At 39.3% G+C, this 18,051-nt stretch overlaps 1 protein-coding gene across 1 annotated transcript in view; it reads right to left on the bottom strand.

The window, feature by feature from the left end:
- Positions 1-18,051, bottom strand: part of OBSCN (obscurin, cytoskeletal calmodulin and titin-interacting RhoGEF) — a 4,979,884-nt gene that overhangs the window by 819,967 nt on the left and 4,141,866 nt on the right. The gene's annotated exons all lie outside the window — the stretch shown is intronic.

Genomic DNA, 18,051 nt, shown 5'->3' on the forward strand with positions numbered 1-18,051 from the left:
GTTCTGAGCAGTATTGCATGTCCACACATATAAAAGTGCTATTTTATACGCACAAACACACACACGCACACATAGGTTCATAGGTTCATACTAGGCTATCTGCCCTAGGGCATTTATAAGCCTAGCCAGAATATGTTTGGCTTTCGACACCCATTTTAAATGAATTTTGCTATGCCCTTTTTCGAGGTTAGTATACTCTGCCTCTGTCTAACAGTGACACAGAAGTGATACCCGGTGTAAATCTACAATCTCCCATCCACTCATCAAGATTCCTCTTGAAGAGAGTCAATGAGGGACTCTGCCTAACCTGGACTGGGATTTTATTCCAGCATGTCCTATTTATTTCAGTGCTGAGGTTCAAGTCTCTCGAGCGCGTAGCTCGATGGGATTTGGATTTTCTGAGGTGCAGCATGTCCATTAATTCCGGGTTGGACATGGCTTTATACGTCAGGCACAGATCGCCTCTGAGCAGGCGGTATGCCACTGAGTAGAGCTGGAGTTTCTTTAACCAGGCAGCATATGGCATCTGTTTGAGCCCTTTGATCCTCTTGGTGAGGTACTTTTGGGGTCTTTCCAATTGCTGCAGGTGTCTGGTAAGGTACATCCCAAAAGGGGCATTGTACTCAATTATGGGCCTGATGAGGGATGCGTAAAGAGGCACAATGACCTCCCCTGATCTAGATGTGAATCTCTTCATGATTAGGTGGGCTATATAAAATGTTTTTCTAACCACTCTGGCCACGTGGTTGTCAAATGAGAGATTGCTATCAACTTGGGTACCCAGGTCCCTAATTACTTCTTCCGTACTTAATGGATTACCAACTATGTGGTAATTTGTGGGCACTTTGTTTTTGCCAAAGGGGATGACTATACACTTTTTGGCGTTTAGCTTGAGGCCATGGCTCTGGCACCAGTTGTCTGTTTCTATGAGGCCCTTTTGTAGGATGCTTGTGTCGGCTGGAGAGTCGATTATGGCGCCCAGTTTGCAGTCATCCGCGAACATGGTCAGCCAGAGTCCTTCCGTGTTAGCCTGTACCGCCAAGAAATATATACCGAACAAGAGAGGTCCCAGGACTGAGCCTTGTGGGACGCCACTTGTAACTGGTTTGGAGTCTGACATGGCTCCAGTAATTCTAACCATGTGGGTTCTGTCCTTGAGCCAGTTTGCAACCCATCTAGTGACATAGGGGTTTATATTTAAGCCGGTGAGCTTATCTATAATGCCCGAGTGGGGTATTGTATCAAAGGCTTTTGCAAGGTCCAAGTAGGCTGTGTGGACCACCTTCCCCTCGTCAATGGCCTTGGTGACTGTTTCAAAGAAATCGACCAGGTTTAAGAGGCAGGATCTGCCCTTAACAAAGCCGAACTGGGTAGGATCCAGTGTCTGTAGGTCCCCAATATATTTATTTATGAGGTCCATGATGATCCTTTCCATAGCTTTGCAGACCAAGTTAGTCAGGCTTATGGGGCGATAGTTTCCAGGATCCGTTGAGGCACCACCTTTGTGGAGAGGGACCACTGTTACTGTACGCCACTCTTTGGGTACATATCCTGTAGTAAGGCTGAGATTGAACAGTAGTTTTATGTTTGGGTTTAGTTCTTCTTGGAGTTCATGTAGGACGCAGCCCGGGACACCACCTGGTCCCATTGATGCTGTGTCTTTTGCTTTGGAGAGGGCGGCTCTTACCTGAGCATCTGAGATGTCAGGGGGGCAGCAATCTGCTGGGATAGATATTTGCCCTTTTGGTGGGAAAGGGGGGAGAAGTTTGCGCTGAACCTGTCAGCTAGGATGTTGGCAATGTCTGTGGGTTCAGTGTATTTTTTGTCATTTTGGACTAATTCTGAGCATATCTGGGAATTCCCACCCAGGTTCTTAACATAACTAAAGAAAGCCTTGTGATTATCCTTAGTGTCCTGTGCAATTTTTCTCTCCAAGCTGGCCTTAGACGATTTTATGAGTGCCCGTAGTTTTTTGCTAATACTGATCAGAGATGCCTTCCCTTTTTGGGATTTTGCTCTATCATGTAGTAGCTTCCTCCTTCTATTGTATAGTTTGTTTATGGCTGGGGTCCACCAGACAGGGTGCCTAACCTTGAAGGATTGGGTCTTGGTTTTATTTGGGATTGCATGATCCATGCATTCCTGAAGGTGTTCATAGAATGTGTTTATAAAGGATTCTGCGGTCTGGGCCGTATATTCCAAAGGCCCGGGGGCTTTGAAGGATTTCACCTCGGTTTTGAGGAGTGTGAAATTTGCTTTAGAGAAGTTTTTCACTGTGGTTTTCTGGGCAGGGGCTGGGGTCGGGATGTGAAAATCTAGTGAGATTAGTTTATGGTCTGATCTTACCAGTGAGGGATACACTTCTGGTCTGGAGCATAGAGTCCCCATGTGGTGATGATCAGGTCCAGTATGTTTTCCCCTCTTGTGGGAGTGGCAACAAGTTGTTCTATAGCATTTGAGTTTATAAATTCTAGGAATCTTTGGGCTAGGGTGTTGGAGCTAGAGTAATGCTCCCAGTCTATGTTTGGGTAGTTGAAGTCGCCCAATATAATAGTGTTTGGAGAGACCTTCATATTTTCCAGTGTTCTTAGGAAGGCTGAGTGGGGTTCCTGGGTTTGGGAGGGTGGTCTGTAGCAGGCTATACACTGGAAGGCAGTTTTACCCACTGTTAGTTGCACATGGATAGTCTCTGATGCTTCGTGCTGTGCCACCAACCTGGAGGTGTGGGTATCTTTGACGAATATTGATACTCCCCCTCCTTTTGTGGTTCGGTCCAAATTTTGGGGCCGAAAAACATGGTATGAGGTATAAACTGGTAGTGCTGGGGTGCTCTCAGGAGCCTTGAACCAGGTTTCTGTTACTGCACAGATATCGATGTTCTCCATGCTAAGGAGAGTTTCGAGTGCATGCATCTTCAGGTTTAGACTTCTGGCGTTGAGTAGCATTACTCTTAGTTTCTTATCCCTTGTGATAGCTATGGAGGTGGATTTGTCTTTTGAGCCTTGCCTAAAAAAGGCACTATGGGGGTGGCAAGAGCCTTTGCCAATATCCAAAAGCCCAGGGGTGACAGGTGCAAGCCGTCCCTAGCGAAGCATTGTGGCTTGTCGTGCATGTCATCCTAGGCAGACAGGCATTGGATCCCCTTTGAATGACACCAATACTTAAGCCAATTGTTGAAATTGATCATCTTTTCTTCATATTGTGACATCATTCTTGGTGAGGGTAAGATGCTACTCAAGGTCAGGATCATACCGGCCTGGGCTACATGCTCAGAGAGCTCCTCTATGTCTCTTTTCATGTAGTCCAGGGAGGTACGTCTCAGGTCATTCACACCAGCATGGATGATGACTGAGTCATATTTGTACTTACCTTGGAGTGACCTGAGTGCTTGTGTTATGTGGCGGATCCTAGCACCCGACAGGCAGCTCACCGTGACCTTCTTCTTGTTCAGCCTGGTGAGCGGGACATCAGTGTGCCTGACGATAGAGTCACCTATTACAAGTGTATCAGGTGTACTGTTTAGCCTTAAGGGCTGTGACTGTTCGGCACACTGGCTTTGTGAGCTATGTGTTGCACATGTTTTGTTTTGGGGTAGCGGTTGCTTGGGTGTCTGCTTTGGAGGTCTCTGCTGCTTAGGCAGATTTTTATTTAGAGCCTCCGAGTATGTTTTGTGTGTTTATGTGTTTGGTTTGCTGTCGTGGTAGGTCTTTGTGAGACTGGAATTGTAGTGAGTGTGGTTTCCTTCTCCTCCTGACTGGTTACGCCAGTATTGAGTTGAGAGAGCTTATCCTCCAGTTTGGCTATATGGTTGCATCTCTCACATGTGTTGGAATTTGTTGGGAGGAGGAGAGGGTTGTCTGTATACATGAGGCAGTTATAACATTGCCTCAAGATTCCCAGATTCACCAGCTGGACCGGAGAGGAGATTGACAACTGACCTTTGGACATGCTAGAATAGTATTGGGAATTTCTTTATAATTGAAAAAAAGGGCCAATGGGGAACAAAGTACTTAAGGGGAGTTTGTGAGGGTGTAGTGCTTTTAATTTTTTAGTGCTGACTTATATAATTGCTTTAGTGAGCAAGTGCCAGGCTTTAGAGTGGGAATAGGGCGTTTATTATGAGAACTAGATCAGTTGTAAGGGAAAAAGTGAAGAGCAGACTTTGTGGAGCCGAGAATGGTTTAAACCCAATGATGCTGCACTATGCGCAAAATCGTGCAAAGCCGCGCTAAAACAAGTTTTATACAGGGGGACTTGAAAGAGCTAGAAAATGGCCCAAAACGGCCAATAGACTACCAGATTCTTGTGCTGGGAACACTCCTCCAGGGATAGATAGGCTGCTCCAAGCTCCCCACTGCCACTGGTGAACAAAGAAGCCTCCCTTTATCCAAGAAAGGAAATGGGCAACACAGGAACTTTCCAAAAGTCCAGAATACAGCAAAGCCTGTATTTGGACTACTCTAGGTCAGGAAAGATGGGAAACAAGGATATATATATATTTTTTCTTTTTTGCAATAAACAGCAAGAAAGTGCAATAAATACTGACACCTTCCCTGACAGGGCATGTCTGTCAAAAAATTCACAAACATGTTGCTCACATACCTTTAGAGAAACTGAAGGAATGTCAATTTACCTACAGTATATCTTTGAAGCACTGGAAGAGACTAGAGCACATTGGTAAACCCATACAGAGACAAGGCGGGCATACAGACTCAACACAGAGAAAGCGACAGGTAAGATCTCAGCTAGAGTAAATCACTGTGAAATGGCAGTGTTACTCACTAAGCCACTGTGGCAATGAACAGTTGCTTTCATGAGCATCCTGCGTCTGCCAAACCACCATACAAAAAACACCTATAATGTGCAAGGTATAATGACAATGCAGATGATGTCTGTAACAGAAAGTGAAAGAAATTATGATCACCTTGTTACTTTGTTACTTGAACAATGCCCCCCCCCCCCCGATGCATACTCACAAACATAAGCCATAGCAATACTAATTCAGCAACTAGCAATACATTGTGCAACACAGGTACTGCCACAAAAGATCAGTGACTGTTGTTCAGCAGTGCTAAGTCACTTCCATTCACCAGACTGAGGAGTAATACACACCTGTTACTATCCCTAATTTCACATAATGTCCCTCATTTAGCTTCATATCTTTGCCCTGTCTCATGTAAAGCTTTTGATTTGCTGGTAAACCATTCAGGATTATAGCCAATAATGTCAGATATTAGAGTTTCACATTTCTTATTCTTAAGAAAATGCATGTTGATATAAAACATGTTATTCTATTAACTTTTAAAGTAAATTAAAATAATATTTTTAAAAAATTCCTGATTTTGAGCCTTTATTCCTTTTTTCTTTTTATCTTTGACAAGAATACATAAGCAAAGAAATTGGCAGTTATTGTATTTGATATCTGACAGCATTTATAAAACTTCCTGAAAGAGAAAAATTATCCATGAAGAATGTGAGCATCCGCTTGAAAGAGAAAAAATATCCATGAAGATTGTAAGCATCTGCTCTTTCTAAAGTCCTAGGTAAGCACTGAGATTGGTCACTCTGGGCTGCCGATCTTTAGTGCTTACCTCACTCAAGTTCACTCACCGATTATCTGCATTATCCTATCAGGGTCAAGTCACAACCTTGTTTTTTGTTTAAAGCACATAATCAAATAATGAATGATCGTTTTTTTCTCCTTACTTTCCACCAACCTGTGGCAGATTTTGCAGTACCCTACACAAAGATGACCTGGACCCTCTACTGCTATGACATGAGTTTTAGTGGATACAATGCTCACAAACAGGATTTACCTAAATCAAGGACACTACGTCAGTGGTAAACCATTTAATGAAATTATGAAGCCTGCCACTTGACAAAACGCTGTCACTACAACCACAAATATCTTTGAATTGTAAACAGCAAGAAGTGGTGGATTCTTAATCCTATCAACTGTTATTAACTCTTTGATTTATCAAGCACACAAGATTGCTGCATTAGCTTTTTTTAGCTTGAGAAACATGTAGCAAAATATCAAAATAAGATAACTTGCAGACTTCCAAGATGGCTAACAGCTTAATCTTAGCTCTCCCAGTGTGAAAACAGAAACTCAGTGGAGAAGGCCAGTGGACTTTTGTGTTTCTGGGTAAAGTTCAGTAACTGGCCAGTAAGTGCACTGCCTGGATGCCGCGAAAAAAAGAAATACAGAGGACCTGAAGGAAAATCATCTATAAAAAGGTGAGGAAAAAACAATGGCTAGGAAAGCACTGCAGCTGGTCAGCAAAAGGCAGTGCAAGCTCCAGACATGACTTCCAGTAACCTAGAGGAAAGTGTAAGACAACTGCACACAGACCTGGTTAAAACAAATGAGACACTGATGGAGTATATTAACTCAAGCAACAAAAAGGCTGGAAAAAATGTAAGAAGCTCTAAACAGATATTCAGATGAGGGGATAAAACTGCAAAAATCAGAGGTCAAAAATGAAGAAAAGACTAGCCAAATATGAGACTGCTTAAGAAGAGATGTTTCAAAAAATAATATATTTAGAGGACACAGCACATAGGGAAAATCTGAGATTTTCAGCTGTACCAGAGAAGCTGGAAGAAACAGACTGTTAATTTTATAAAAGCACAAACAAGCAACTGAACTGGTATTCCACAGCAGGAGTTATTAACTAAAAGAACACATTGTGTGTATGCGCCAAACCTGGCTATGAGAAAGCAACCTAGAATTTTAATAGTAGAGACGCAATCCTACCAGCAGGAGTTGATTCTAACAAAACTGTGGTAGAAGGACAAAGTACCAAAAGTGGGAGATGGCAGAGTATTTGTAAAGAATGATTACTCATTGTACACCAAGTGGAGGAGGAATACATTTATTGGAGTATTTAGGGAATGTCAAAAAACAGGTGTGAAATTCAAAGTGCTGTACCCAGCTCTCGTCCAAATATTCTTTCCTGTGGGGTAAAATCATTTTTGATGAAGTACATGCTAAGGAGGAAATACAAAAGTTTGCCCAATAAAACAAGAGCTGTGAAATAGAAGGCTTCCTGTTCTTCTGGTAATAAAGACCACAGAAAGACTGTGCCTGTGAAACCTCTTCCAATACTTCATCAGAAAATGCTGGAGGGAAGTAAAGGTCCACAAGACTTGACTGGAAGAATTGAGGATATGTTGGAAATTAAGCAGGGACAGGATTTGGCAGACGGAGATGAACAAGAATAAAACCAGTAACTTGGAAACTGACAAATGTTGGATTATAAAGCAATAGCTATATTTGTGAAATATGACAGGACAAGAAAATCGGGAAACACTGGAATTTTTTAGACATATGGGGGACTCTAAACTACATGCCCTATTTCATATCATTAATGCTTGGAAAAAATACTTAGGGGAGGGGAAGTGGAGGGAGAAAGTTAACTATAAGTAAAGCAATTTTTTTCTTAATACAACTATTTTTATAGTGTATGATTTTCTTTGCATGCTTTAAAGTAAAGTTTTTATTTATTTATTTTATATTTGTTTACCGGGAAAGTCCCACTGGACAACAAGTCCATTTTCAGCGGAGGCCTGGGGAGAAAAACTCCAAGACATTACAGAGAAATAAAAAAATAACAATTTTACATAGAATTTCTTCAGAAATCTAAACAAAATTGACATAGCATTTCTAAAAAGAAACAAATTACAGTTTATGGTAGTTATACAGGATAGAAAAATACAAACAGACTAGTAGTTCAAGATTACTATTGAAAGGTACAGAAATCATACAAGCATAGTAACAGTTTGAGCAGATTATATATAGTCTTTACAAGATTGGACAATATTTATAAGTTTGAACTTAAGGTATGCTAAAGGAAACTGTGTAGTGAGAGTACAGAAGAAACTAGAAGAGGTTTTGTTTAGTTAGGCTCTAGAGAGTTTGGTGTGACTCAGATAATGATGAAGTCATTTAGGTAGCTTAGTTTAGTCTGGGACAGTAATTTGGCCAGTCTGTTAGGTGACTTGGTTTATTCTAATTTAGTTATTTAGCCAGGTTCAATACATGGACAGGTCCATGTAGCAGACAGGTGGGCTTTTAGTAGTTTTTTGAACTGGACTATGTTAGTAGTGAATTTAATGTCTAGTGGAAGACTTTTCCAGACTTTGGCGACAGTACAGGAGTAGAGGGATTGTCCAGCAGGGTTTTTGGTTTTTATTTCTACTAATTCCTTATTGATAGAGTGAAGAGTCTGTTTAATACAGTAGGGAGCTAGTAGGTTATTTAGGGCTGGAGTTTTTTCAGGCAAGTTTATTACTTGGTGAGCCATTTTGAACTGGTTGTATTTTAGCAGAGAGGGGAATTCAAACCATGAAAGTTTTCTGACAGAGTGACAATGGTGGGATCTATAGTTGGTGCTTGTAGCAAACTTTGCTATTTTATTATAACAAGTTTCTAGTTTTGTTATATCTTATTTTCTTAGGTTGGTAAAGATAGGGGATGCATAAAGTAATGTTGAAATAAGGTGGGTTCTGGCGATAGCGACTCTGGTGTTGGCTGGAGATAGTGTTTGGTCCTGTAGAGGCACCCTAGATTTTTGTGTACTTTTTTATGGCTTGGGCTATATGAATGTCAAATAATATACTCTGGTCAATAGTAACCTTTAACAGCTTAGCACTAGAAACTGGAGTTATGATGGTGTTATTGGCTGAGGCAATTTTGAATGGAGGGGAGGTGTCAGGGGTTCTAGAAGGGTGAAATAGGATGAGTTTGTTTTTTTGGTGGTTCAGTATTAGTTGAGCATTAATTAGCCAAGTTTCTATAGCTGTAAATGACTGCTGAGTTATTTGTTCTAGTTGCGGGAAGGTAGGAGCAGCGCATATTAGGGTTGAATTGTCTGTACTCTGCATGAGTGTGGTATCTCTTGCGGCTGTATGGAGTCTGTTTGTGAAAACTGTAAAGAGGAGTGGGCCAAGGATAGAACCTTGTGGGACTCCTAGAGTAACGGGCAGAAGTGGGGAGAGTTTTTGTTGCCATAACACTGCTTGTTGACGGCCATCCAGACAGTCTTGAAACCAGGCTACTGCTGTCTGGCTGAGGTTTAGTTCAGCTAGGACATTTAAAAGTTTGGTATGTGATACAGTGTCAAATGCTTTTGACAGATCGAGGAAAGTTGAGGAGACTAGATTACCTTCACTACGGAGTTGGTTCACAGTACTGGTAAAACTTACTAGGGCTGTGGAAGTGCTGTGATTAGGACCAAATCTGTCTTGTGAGGGAGTTATAGATTGTTTGTTAACAGATATTGTAGCAGCTGTGAATAAATGCATTTCTCCAGGATTTTAGAAAGGGGAAACAGTATGGCTTTTGGATGACAGTTAGCCGATCTGTTGAGTTGCCGCCTTTGTGAAGTGAAATTATGTGAGCAGTTTTCCAGAGTTTGGGTGTTTTATTTTCTGAGATAGAGCAGTTTGTTAGTATAGAGACAGGCAATGAGATGGCATCAGCTGATATTTTCACATATTCTGCTGGCAGGTTATCTACAGTAGCAGTAGGGACTGACTGAAAATTAAAGTTGCTGAGATTGTGAATTGGTGGGGGTAGAGGGGAAATGGGAGAGGAGTTAGTTTTTATAAGGTGTAAAATGGATTCAGTAAAGTACTTGTTAAACTGGGTTGGAATATCATACTTGGTATTGGATAAGTTTGTGGGTAGAGTGGTGGCTTGACCTGGATGCAGTATTTTATTTATGGCTGACCAAAACTTTTGGGGATGATTATGATTTTTTATTTGGATGTTTCTATAATGGTCTTTTTTGTCCTGCCTGGTCTGTTTTTTGGCTGAGTTTCTGAGCTCTAGGTATTTTTGACTGTTTACAGTGGTTTTCTCCTTGGACCATTTTTCCCAGGCTTTGTCTCTTGCTTTTAGTAGTAATCTGGTTGTCTTAGTAAGCCAGGTAGTACAGCTGGGTTTAATCAGTAATGTTCTGGGAGGGGATAGTTTACTTAGGATGCTGATGAAGGTAGTGTTAAAGTATTGTATTGCTTCGTCTAAAGGGAGATAGTTAACTGGGTTCCATTTGCAATTTCTAAGTAAGGTTGTGAATTCTAAGGCATTAAAGATTTTGGTATTACGGATTTGATGGTATTTTGGGGTTTTAGAAGGGTTTAGTAGTTGTCTGAGAAGAAAAGTAGGGAGGTGATCACTAAGACTGTCAGGTAGACAGCCAGAAATTTGTGTAGTATTGGGATGGTTAGTTAAGATCCAGTCTAGTACTGACTCTTTGTTATTTTTTTATCGATTCTACTAGGGGTTTTAATTAGTTGTGAGTAGCCATGGAGGTTAATAGCTTGTAGGGGTAAATGCGTTACAGGCATTCCAATCTATGTTAAAGTCCCATGCTATGACAGTTTCTTGATGGAGGCTGATGGATGACCACTGTAATATATGTTCCATTGTAGGGATATTGTGGCTATGTGGGATGTAGATGCCTATAATACTTAGGTGTTTTTTTGAGTTAAGATGGAGTTTGGTTAGTATTAGTTCTGCATTTTGGAAGTTAGGGGTGTCTATGTTTAGAAGTTCTAGAAAAAGACTATTTTTAAATAGAATGACTACCCCCACCTCTTTTTCTTTCTATCTATTCTGTGAATATTATAACCGGGGGTGCTATTTCATTGTCAGTGATATCTCGTTTTAACCAGGTTTCTGTTAGCAGGACAATGTCGGAGTGGTAGAGAGTTAGGATAGCATGAAGTTCATGTATTTTGATGCTTAGCATTAGGAGGCCTAAACTTTTTCTGTTAAGGTAGGGTGGAGGGTGGAGTTGACAGTTAGGGTTGGTTGAAAGGATTGTGGGTCCAGGGCTGGGATGCATATCCCCACTATATCTTAGTCTCGTTGTTATAAGATGTAGCAATTTCAACAGTTTGTGTATGGTCTTGTCATATTTTTGAGATATCTGGGGTGTTGAGTGGTGAGGTAGGATAGGAAATTTTGCCAGTGAGATTGGGGTAGTGTAGTAAATGGTAAGGGCTACTGGAATGGAGGGGAGTAGTTTGTGTGCAGGCTGAACTAGTATGGGGGTATGTATATGGGGATGGGTGCTAATGATATTGTGAAAGGATGTAAGATGTGCAAGTTGAGTTAAACATAGTAATGTAGCAAGGTGAATAAGCATGCTTGTATAGTATGAGTGTGTGTGTTGTTGAGATAAAAGTGGGTGAGAGAATATACTGTATGTTTAGTGTGGGGAAGGAAATAGGTAGGGTTATGTAGTTGAGATACATGTAAAGTAACTGGAGTTGGGAGGATAGAGTTGGTTTTATTGCAAGCGTAAAGTTTTGTAAAGTGAACTGGTCGTGAGTAAGGTATTAATATATAAGGATGTGTGTGCTTGCTGGTGGAGTTTTTGCTTGGATTAGGAGTATTTGGATTGAATAATTGGAGTTAGGGTGTGGCTTGCTGAAAATGAATGTAGGAATGGTGGGGGCATGTGGAATTTGGGGGCAGGGTAGGGGAGCTGAGTGAGCCCGGATCGCAATGGAGGGTGAAAAGAGCGGGTTGCACCTGATTTCTATGTTGGTAAGAACAAGAAACAATCTCCAAAATCCAGTAGCAGCTAGGCAAGAAAAAAAATGCAAATATAAACAAGCAATATTTGATGGCTAGAGGCCTTGTATCAGCATTACTAGGTTGCAGAGACTATATGTAAGTTGATAAGCTTGAGAGGGTGTTTGTATGTGTAGCCAAGGAGGGAGTGTATGCATGATTAGTACTAAAAGCTATAAAAACTTTAATAGGCTTAAGTAAGATAAAAGGAATAAGATAAAGACAGAAAGTTAGCAATATCAATGTAGATAATGGTAACTGCTGGTGAAATGGAAAGGTAACAGTAGGAATAAGATGGAAAGGAGAGGTCAGCGTTTTGATGAGGTGTGGCACTAGCAAATAATAAATATACTAACAAATTGTAATATAAAGTAGTAGAACTGCAAGGAAGATAGCATACAGCTACTGTTGCAGAGGTTTCCATTATAGCCTTAGGCAGAAAAACACAGTTTTGAAGCTCAAGTGTAGAAATTAGCCTTCAGTTTTACTTAGGACATCCTGCAGGGTTATTTCAGCTACTGTTCTGCATAGGTTTTCTGTACAGCCAAAGATGCAAGCACACAGGTCTAATAGTTCAGATGTGGAAGATGGGCTTCAGTTTTATGCAGGGCATCCTGCAGGGTTAATTTCCTATGGAAAAAAAAATGGAGAAGTGTGAGAGAGGAAAATGAGAGGATATTGAATGGTATTAGTAAATGGTAAGAGAGGATGTAACAAGGGATTAATAAATAGTATAGGAGTAGGTCGCAATATAGGAGAAGTTAGAAAAGAGGTTGTCAGGTAACAATAGAATAGTACACTGTAAGTTATGAAAAGTTCACTAGACACAGTAGGGGTTAGGGTAAGTCATATATGGCAAATATATCAACATTGGCATGTTGTACAAGAAAAGCAGCTGTAATTCAATATAACAAGGTTCATAACAGTCAGATAATACATTAGACACCTTTAAATTACTGTAAAATACAGTTGTCAATGGTACAAAGCTACAATGACAGTATTTATGACACTGTTCACATAACAAAGCTATAGATGGAAGGTATAAAATTGCATAAGCCAGGTAGATAAGCAAAAACATCATAAACGTTTTCTCAGTTGTTTTTAAGTGTAGTGGGGATACTACTGTAAGCAGATGCTCCTGTATTTTCTTTTTCTTTCGCTCGTTTTCCCCTCTTTCTCTTTGTACAGTTTTAAGAAATGTAGGTTCTTTAAAAAAGTCTGGTTAAAAAGCATGACAAAACAAAAATAATGGGGTTTTTCTCATTCTTGCATGGGGTGTAACTGGATTAAAGCCCTTAGCTTTTTGTCTAGCAAGTAAATGTATGCTTAGTAGCAATTCTGTACCTGGTCCTCATGACTGCACGGAGACAACAATCTGATAAAGAGAAATTGGCAACAATATGATAAAGAGAAACTGGCTAGAAAAAAAAAGAAAGTGGCAAGTAGATGATGTTCTCTGAAAGCATTGAGGTGTTTTCCTAGCTGGGAGAGCTATAAAGATAAACAAAACCAGACATAGTAGAATCAGATGCTGCACTATGCACCTTTGCATGGAAAACCTTATTTTAGGTTAACTCCAGTCTGTGAGTGTGACCTTCAGTTTGGGGACATTTGTTCCTATTAGGAGGGAAAAACCTTGATATTTAAAGATGTACATAGTTTTGAGTGTTAGTATTAAGTTAACAGGTTTTAGTTGTAAGGGGGGTGGTTTTTTTTTGAGGGCTGTTAATAAAACAAAAAGTTTTGTAAGATGTGACATAAGCTCAAATGAATAAGACAATAAGCAACTAAAGTTCAACCTGCTAAATAGTATATGCATGTTACACAAAAGCTGGAATTAGACATTTAACAAAAAAGCTGTTATACATAAAAGGTGGGAATAATAACAATTTAACACAATGGTGCTTTCTGTAATGTCGTTAAATGTCAATCATCTCACAGATAAATACAAAAAAGAAAGGGCAGTGAACTATATTAAAAAATGTACAGTGCAAACAGCTATGCTAAAGGAGACACACTTGGAAGGATATGAAAATGTGAATTTGATAAAGAAAGGTTTTCAGGATGGTTATCCAGTGGAACAGTTAGGTCAAAGGAAAAGAGGAGTATTTATCTTAATTGCAAGAAGCACTCCAATAGTGATAAAAGAGGATCAAAAAATAACAATGGTAAATTTGAAGTATTAAGGGGTTACTGGCAAGGGAGGAGGATTACACTGGCATATATTTATATTCCACCTAAAACTGCTACAATGGAGCTTAAGAATACTCTGGGAGAAATAATCAGTTTTCAGCAAGGAATATTACTTATAGGTGGGGACTAGAATTTGATTTACAGCAGTGAAGAAGTGTCTGTGGGCCGAGAAGAGAAAGTATAACAAAGAACAGTAGACCTTTGAAGAAATTTATGAAAATATTTGGCATGGAAGATGTGAATTAAGTACTAGGAGTTTGGAGTGAATTTACTCAAAAAGTTACAAAAATAGGCTAGACTAGACAGAATTTACATTTCACAGGAACATGTGCATTTTATTGAAGGTCTTGATAAGCACCCAATAACTACTTCAGATCATGCATCAATAATAACTAAAATAAAACCGCAGGGTAATAAAAATAAAAATGAGACATTGGTGCTTTCAAACCTATCTGCTGAAAAGACAGGAATTTAAGGAAAGGGTAGTAGAAATTATTCAGCCGCTATTATAAAAGATAGAAATTTCTTCTGAAAAAATAGCTAGGGGCTGGGATAAAATTAAGGTAGAGTTTAACAATTGAGTGGAAATAAAGAAAGGGGGGGTTTGGTTAATAGCTGTAATACTGAAAGAGGGAAAAGATCTATCAGATCCAGGTTCATACAGGCCTATTTCAATACTAAACTGTGATTTTAATGTGTTTATGTCTATAACGGCTAAAAGAATGGCAAATGTGATCCCAGAATTGACAAATATGGATAGTGTGGTTTTGTGGAGGGGAGGCAAACATTTGACAACATTAGCAGAACACTGACAATACAGATGGAAGCAGAATGTAAGAAACTACCACTGCTGTTGGTGGGTCTTGATGCAGACAAAGCACTGGACAGACTAAGGTGGGACTTTATGAGCCGGCCAATGGAAGCATTTGCACTCTCTGATAAAATCAGAAGGTTGATTAGGAGGATATGAGGGATCAGAGGTAAAAATTATAGTGGGTGTGGTCCTTTATAGTATTTCCTGCTTGAGCACAGGAACCAGGCAGGGGTGTCCTCTTTCCCCTTTGTTATTTGCATTATATTTAGAACCACTGGAAAAGTAAATAATGGACTCAGAAATTCAAGGATATAATTGGTATAGTAGTCAAGGAAAGCTGGCACTACTGACAGATATTATTTTACACCTGACAAAACCAGAAAAAGGACAGTACAGTATTGTGGAACATTTTGAGACAGTTTCATATCTTTTCAGGATACAAAATTAATGAAGCTAAAACAAAAGCAATAGAGGTAAATTATGTACCCACACACGTATTGGTTCAGCAATATCCACACTTATGGGGACATAATAAAATAAAGTATTTAAGAGTATGGATTAAAATTATTCTAGTATGACAGCTAAGGATATGTGGGAAGAGACTAAACAAAAGATAATACAAAAACTGAGAAATTGGAAGCTTTGTGATATGGAAATGAATAGTAAGATACAAACAGTTAAAATATTTTTAGTCCCTTTATTAATAAAGAGCTGAAGAATTTTATCTAGGATGGGAAGGTGGCAAGAGTCAAGTGGGATAACCTGACTCCTGCAACAGAACAAGGTGGATTGGGATTACCTGACTTGATGGGGAATATCAGAGCTACACAGTTAAAGGTCTTTTACACAGCCAAAGCAGAAATCTATAATTCAAAGTGGAAGGGGACAAAGCTGAAACAGGGAAATTCAGGAAACAAGGAGAAACTGGGGTTTTGGATGCAGATCTTTAAGCAAACTAACAATAATCACACAGAATATTACATTCATAAAGTAGCAGAAAGTATTCTAAGAACTAAGCTGACAAGGGGATGAAGAAGGGAGATCCTGCTGAGAGGGATGACTTCAATTAGGAATACACACAACTGGCAAGAGGGGGCTGGAATTTATTGGAGAAAACTTGCAAAGGAACCAAGGTATTGGGAGCAAGTAACTAGAGTGGCCAAGAATTTATTTGGAGTGCAGTTTAGAGATTGCCTTCCCTATTAAGGATTGATATCAGAGTATAAGCAAAGAGAAAGAAATAGGGAAGCCCTAAAAGTAAGACCAGCACTGGTAAGAGTTTTTAGTATAATCTAGAACAGAAGCTACCATTAAAAAAGGAATAATTAGTACAGCATAGAAAATGTTGCAAGATAACTGCAAGAATCCATCAGAGGAGGTTAGAAAAGATTGGGAAGAGAGACTGGATATGTAATTCACAAAGAAACAACAGGGGGATACATGTATGTCTCCCAAATTTACAACAAAATCTAGAAGATTTAGGATTTTTGCTTGCAAATCATAACATAGATATTTTTATACCCCAAGCATACTCCAAAGAATTTTTCCACAGGTTAACAGCAAATGTTGGAGGTATGATGGGGGAGAAAGAGGTAATTGGAACACATTTTCTGGGAGAGTAATGAGTTAGCAGATTTTAAAGATTCCCTGCAAACTACTCTGTTGGAGATGCTGCTTGAGCAATCTCGTGCAACTAGGAAAATTATTTTTCTTGAGCTATGATACAGAATTGGAATTGCCTAGCCATAGCATGGCATTGCTAGTATTTATGGTAGCATAAAAAGTAATTACTAGCAAATGCAAATCAAAGTCTAAACCAACTGTACTAGAAGTAGTGAATATAGTAGCAGCGATAAAACAACTGGAATTGGGATGTTTAAAAAAAGGGTAGGACCAAATTACATATGAAAGATGGGAAGTGTGGGAACAATACATTCAGGGGAGGAATGAGGTTTAAAATTTTAGTTTTATTTATTTTACAATTGTTTACAGGGAAAGTATGACTGGGCTAATGGCCCATTTTCAGTGGTGGTCTTGGGAGAAAAGCTCCAGTATAATAAACATTACATGAAGATAGAATACACTAAGGAAATAGAAACACATTATAAAAAAATAACAATCCAATTACAGTTATTCAATAACATTAAACAGATACGGAACTAGAATGCTATTACCATACAAAGCAAGTATGTAAATGAGCATTCTTTGCAGAATAAGACAAGCTGAACAGATTGGCAGGATGTCTAATAAGAACACTGATTAAACGCCGTGGTTGATCAATAGTCAGATATGACATCCGTGGTACAACTACAAAAAATAACAGCTGATTATTAATCCTGTACTGTTGATTATTAGCCCTGTTTAAACAAATAAATAAAGGACTTATTTTGTGAGTTATAATGTAGAGACTATATAGCCTGGTGCATGAAGGGAGAGATGGATAGCAGACGAGGAAGCTGAGAAATAGATATACAATGGATTATAAGATGGTAGAGATAGCGAGGTTATTAGACTGAGGAGGTAAGAAAAATGTAAGATATGTCCAATGAGAATATTGTGAATGGGCTGAGGAAGATCAAAGTGACAGTATCCAAGGGGGTAAGAGGAATTAAAAAAATGTACTATAACAATATTAAAGGTGGGCTGAGGGGAAAAAGAGTAACTGAAAAGAAGGCAGGTCTTGAATGAGCTATGTGATGTTTGACCAACAGTGACTGGGTAGATTATAAGTGATGTATAATGTTTGCAACTATGACTATGTCAATATGGTTTGTTTTCATTCATATAAATGTATGATTGTTTATGTCATAAGTGATAATTTAATAAAGGTGTTTCTTGTTCAAAAAAAAAAAAAGATAACCTGCTTTGCACCCCCCCCCCCAAGACAAGTGGGCCCTCAGAGACCACAGAGTTTGCTGGTGCCTAAAACCAGCTATGTACCTTCAGTCACAAAAATAAAGAAAAAGAAGTCATGTACTTACCATAACGTTCCATTTGAGTTGTTCATCTCACCTTCATTCTTACTGATGGGTTCAGAGCCGATCCCTCAGCTCCGAGTCGGCCTACTACAAACCTCGAGCATTTCAAGTAGCTATAGGCCAAGTCCCTATCCCATGATGCACTTAGAATTATCTCAGATCTAGTTTGCCGCTGCAACAGATCGGAGGTTCTCACTAGCTCGGGCCAGTAAAAACCTTACTATTACTCTACTTCTAAAAATTTTTGAGATTTTATTGTTGAAATAGTTATTTAGGTTAGCTAAGCTCTTATAGCTTTGTCTGCAGTTTCCCTTTCCCTTGTGTGCCTTTTTCATAGCTGTATATTTGGTCTTGTTTTTTCATAGGCCTATTTAAATTTCTGACTGAAAGTTCTTTAATTTGTGACCTTCTGTCATCCCTTTCCTTAGACATAGTATTGTGTGATTATTTAGTGACCTTTGTCACAACTTTATAGC

Source organism: Protopterus annectens, chromosome 3.part0, assembly GCF_019279795.1.
Source record: "Protopterus annectens isolate FY-2018-M chromosome 3.part0, PAN1.0, whole genome shotgun sequence".
Taxonomy (NCBI): Eukaryota; Metazoa; Chordata; order Ceratodontiformes; family Protopteridae; genus Protopterus; species Protopterus annectens.